Source organism: Mytilus californianus, unplaced genomic scaffold, assembly GCF_021869535.1.
Source record: "Mytilus californianus isolate M0D057914Y unplaced genomic scaffold, xbMytCali1.0.p SCAF_1, whole genome shotgun sequence".
Lineage (NCBI taxonomy): Eukaryota > Metazoa > Mollusca > Bivalvia > Mytilida > Mytilidae > Mytilus > Mytilus californianus.
In genome coordinates, this window is record NW_026262581.1 from 73120390 (window position 1) to 73125883 (window position 5494).

Below are 5494 nucleotides of genomic sequence, written 5' to 3' on the forward strand. Positions count from 1 at the left end.
TTAAAAATGTATACCTTTTCATATATTGCGTCGGTAAAATTGTAACCTTTTCCCATATTGGTTGGGTTTCGTGGGGTGTGTTGGAAAAGTGGAATATTTAAGGCTAAGATTCTTTGTGTAATGTTTATTTTTAGCCCCTTTTTGGCCCCTTATTCCTAAACGTTTTGGGAAATTATCCCCAAACTCAATTCCAGCTTTCCCTTTGTGATATGGAACCTTGTAGTACAATTTCAGAAAGATCCATACACTTACACACAAGTGTGTGTTACCGACCGTGCAAGGGCTGTATAGCCAGTCAAGGTCGTTAAAAACTTCCATTTGTTTGTTTGTAATGTTTACTTACGGCGAGACTTTCGGCTGTGAAAAAATGACAGGGCTTTGCATATACAAGTATACATATACAAGTAATTGGAACTTTATCGACCTTATCATATATTTCTGACAGTTTTCCCCACCTATTCCCATATTTTCAAGCTGGAAAAAGTGACCTATTCCAGCGGCACGTCCTATCACCTTGTATATAGGAAGTGCCCCCCCCCCCCCCCCCCCCCCCCCGAGTAATATACGCAAATGTATAAGTTAATACATTAATCATTCAGGAGCACAGTCTGTCTTTAACGTAAATAACTTCGAGATTAATATGTAAGTTTACTTTGCTTATCGATGTTCCTGTAATTCAGATTTATATTTATTTGTGAGACCCCCGTCACTATTTATATTCACTCAAGAGTCACTCAAAGAAAGGGGTTCTCCGTTACTGGGAAAATCTTATCTGATTTAGGATCAATTTATTGGTTACACTCCCCTATCACCAGTGATTCTTTGTCGTAAGCTGACATTTTGAAAAAGGTATACTGTTGACTATATCAATTTGCATGATTAGTTACAGATGTCGACTCGGACTACTGCAAAAGACAATAATTCAGTTCACTGATTTAGATTGAATAGTGGTTCGGTTAATTCTTTTCCCCAAACAAGTAAGAATTAGGTTGCATGTGTATATATGTCTCTGGTTACATCTTTAGGTAGTCAAAATAATTATGACGTCTTGCAAGACTATTTTAATTTTTTTCTATCTATCTATCTTCATATTTCCGCACTCAGTCACAACTTTGACTATTATGTGGCCAGAAAAAAGTTAAAATAGCCTTGCAAGACGTCATAAATTTTTGGACTAATCTTTTGGCAAATATGGTCGTACAACAGGGGTTTAATTGTTACAATCTGAGACTACTATAACACATTGAAATTGTACTACAAGGTTCCATATCACAAAGGGAAAGCTGGAATTGAGTTTGGGGGTAATTTCCCAAAATGTTTCGGAATAAGGGGCCAAAAAGGGGCTAGAAATAAGCATTTTTCTAGTTTCCAGACAATAACTTGTGTTCAAGTATATGGATCTCTCTGAAATTGTACTGCAAGGTACCATACCACAAAGGGAAGGCTGGGATTGATTTTGGGGGTAATTGCCTTAAAATATTAGGAATTAGGGGCCAAAAAGGGGCAAAAAACAAGCCTTTTTCTAGTTTCAGGACAATAACTTGTGTGTAAGTGTATGAATCTTTATGAAATTGTACTACAAGGTTCCATATCTCAAAGGGAAAGCTGGGTTTGAGTTTGGGGGTAATTGCCCTAAACGTTTAGGAATTTGGGGCCAAAAAGGGGCAAAAAAACAAGCATTTTTCTAGTTTCCAGACAATAACTTGTGTTCAAGTGTATGGATCTTTCTGAAATTGTACTGCAAGGTACCATACTACAAAGGGAAGGCTGGGATTGAGTTTGGGGGTGATGAATCATAAGGGGATTAAAAAAATGGGGGGGGGGGGATTTTTTTTTCCTATTTTTTTTCTTTAAAATTTTCCATTTTAAGTTGGTTATTTTTTATTTATGTATAAAAGCAAATAATAATGATATGATTTGATTTCATCAAAAATTGAAATATTGGGCTTCTTTGATATGCTGAATTTAACCGTGTATTTAGATTCTTAATTTTTGGTCCCGTTTTCAAATTGGTCTACATTAAGGTCCAGAGGGTTCAAAATTAAACTTAGTTTGATTTTAACAAAAATTGAATTCTTGGGGTTCTTTGATATGCTGAATCTAACCGTGTATGTATTTAGATTTTGGATATTGGACCATAATAGGTAAATTAAAAAATTTTAAGTTCTTAGACCACATTCATTCTGTGTCAGAAACCTATGCTGTGTCAAATATTTAATCGCAATCCAAATTCAGAGCTGTATCAAGCTTGAATGTTGTGTCCATACTTGCCCAAACAGTTCAGGGTTCTAACTCTGCGGTCGTATCAAGCTGCACCCAGCGGAGCATTTTATTCTAATACTGTATGCAACATGTCAAGTATATTTGGTGTATGAAAATTTTTAAGGATGTACATGTTAGTCTGGCATGTTTTATTCGACCTTGACCTCATTTTTATGGTTCATTGCTCAATGTTATTTTTTTGTTTTTTGGTCAGTTTTTCTATTTTCTTATTTTCAAATTAGCAATAGGTCAACTATATTTGGTGTATGGAATGATAGTAAGGTGCATATCATGATATGTTTGACTGAGAAGTTTCGTCTTACCTTGACTTTATTTTCATAGTACATTGGACAATGTTTAGTTTTTGTGGTTTGGTCTATTTTTCGGATACTGTAAGCAATAAGGCCCCTATATTTGGTGAATGGAATGATTGTAAGATGCACATGTCTGTCTGGCATGATTTATATGACCTTGACCTCATTTTCATGGTTCATTGGTCAATGAAAAGTTTGCATTGTTTTGTCAGTTTATCATATGCTTTAAGCAACAGGTAAATTATATTTGGCGGATGTAACGATTGTAAGGTGTGCATGTCTGTCTGGCAGATTTATATAACCATGACCGTATTTTATGGTTCTTTGGTCAATGCTAAGTTTTCTTGGTTTTTTCTTTTTATCAGATATTTTAAGCATACATGTATGTCTACTTGTAAGTGTATGGAATGACTGCAAGGTGTCATATAAAAATTAGAAGTTGTCTGTCTGCCAAGGTTAATATTACTGTGACCTCATTTTCATAGAATATTGATAATATTAAACAGAAAAAATGATGAGCATGACAAGATATACAAATGATCCAAAATTGTCAGTTGCCTACTAATTATTGTCATTAAATGATAATGTTTACCCTTTTATGTGTAGGGCAAGAACATTAAAGATAAAGGGAAACTATAAACAAAAGAGATTATCAACAAAAATAGATTTCAGAGGTCAACAAAGCCTAAATGGTAAGTCCACTTCTATAAAAGTTATTGCCCTTGAATAATGATTATTATGAAAATAAGATGTGGTATGGTAAATGAGAAAACTATCCACCAGAGTTCAATTAAGTGGATGAAAGCAATGCAATTACTTATTAGAGGCCAATGATGACCTGTAAATAATGAGAAAACCCATAACCTATACATGATATAGGCATCTATAAAAGACACCACAAACAAAATTTGGAACAAAACATCAATTCAAACTTCAAATATACCAGACTAATTCATAAAAATGAACAAGTTATGAAAAAACAAATATGACGGACGTGAACCAACATCAACCACTGAACTATGTACAGGCTCCTGATTTCGGACAGGCAAAATATGGCAGGGTTGATATGAAAATAAGAAGCGGTATGATTGCCATTGAGACTTTTCTCCAATAAGGATCAAATGACATGAAATTTAACAAAATTAGTTCACTGTACAGCCTTCGACAATGAGCAAACCCTATACTGCATAGTAATCTATAAAAGGCCATGAAATTCCAAAAAACAAATGTAAAACAATTCAAAAAGGGCATGGCATCATTTAAAAAGGGCATAATGTCTATCCATACTAAACATGCTGGGGGATACACCACAAAGGCGAAAGCTAAGTGCCTGATTTTTGCACAAGACAATAAACAAAAAACAAATATGATATATAGCAACAATTGCCAACCACTGAATAATAGACCCCTGACTTGGGACAGACACTTACAAAATGTGGCATGGTTTAACATGTTTGCTGGCACCAAATCCCCCTCTAATTAAGGACAGTGGTGTAAGTGTCAGTTCAATATAAAAACTATAAAATCAGTTGAAAAGGGCTTTTTTCTGCTCTTGGGTCAGGTTATTTTTATACATTCCCGTTTTCATTCTCAATTTTATTAACTCATTAGAATGCAACAAAGCAGAAAAACAGCTACCAAAAACACAGACCGGATGTGGTTGGACATTTATTCTTTCCCTGTAACAAAAAAGACTCAACATACAGATCTATTAGTACTCACAGTTACTGACAGCTAATTCATAGCAAATATCAACTAATAAAATAAACATTTTGTGAGCACCCATCCCACCCCTAACCTAGGACAGTGGTTTTAATAACAGCACAACCTTTGAACAAACTGTAAACATTTGTTGCAATTGGCTTAACTCAAAAGACTGCAACAAGGCACAAAAACAACTAATATGAAAACCATAGACACAAAGCACTGAAATGAGAGTACTTACAATTTTAAATATTCAAATGAAAGTTTTATCAAAATGTACATAAACATGATAAAGTAGCCATTTTATTGCTGTATTTCTCTTCATTTATAATTTTTTAGTTTTGTGTATTTGTAGGTCAGACATCTTGGTTTTCATGATCATCATTCAACAGGTCAATACTGAACAGAAAACTTAAAGTTGATATTTTTCTATATAGTGTGACTTTTTTATTAATTTGAAATGGAATGTGTTTTTTTCCTACATAAGAAAGAGGAAATTTCAACATAATGACTATAAACAAAAAGGAGTCATATTATCATGATCATAGATGCACAAGAACTAAATCATGTAAATGCAACAACGTAATTATCAATTGAAAGAAGGGAGGAATGAAAAAATATATTAGTAATTTGTTGTCCAAATGAACTTGCTTTGTCCACTCATTTAAATCGCTCCATCCAATAAAGATGTACGGAGGAGGATTTTTGAAGAACAGATTGCAAAAATGTTTTGTCTAAGAATTGTAGGAATATTCTAGTGGATGAAATAATTTACATGTATTTACTTGACTCTTATGTAGTGGACTGAATAATTGTACATAGCAAGCTGAAACAAGAAAACTAAAACTTAACAGGAAAAGTGTTTATTTTATAAATTTGCAAATATAAACGTAATATTATGAACACCACAAAGGTATAAGATTCAAATTGTTTGCATATTCATGTATTGCAATGGAACTATAACAAAGAAAACTTTACCTCATTAAATGAGTAAACTATTAACTGTGCTTTGTCAATTTATTCAGTCAGAATATGAAATATTTTTTTCAGTTCTATTTTTCATAATAAAACAAACAAGACAAAGATTTCAAATCAATATTTTTTTCTTTTATTAAGACATGTCATCATTTTATTTCAGTTAAAGGATTTTATTTTTTAACTTTAAATATTATTATACTTTCCAAAATAATAATAATCTTTATTGTCATATAAAC

At 33.0% G+C, this 5494-nt stretch overlaps 1 long non-coding RNA gene across 1 annotated transcript; it reads left to right on the forward strand.

Annotated features, from left to right (window-relative positions):
* Positions 1-539: 539 nt before the first annotated feature.
* LOC127723845 (uncharacterized) lies at positions 540-5282 on the forward strand. The gene is made up of 3 exons (XR_007992277.1): positions 540-849; positions 3183-3268; positions 4636-5282. It is a non-coding gene; the product is annotated as an uncharacterized LOC127723845 (long non-coding RNA).
* The last annotated feature ends 212 nt before the right edge of the window (positions 5283-5494 follow it).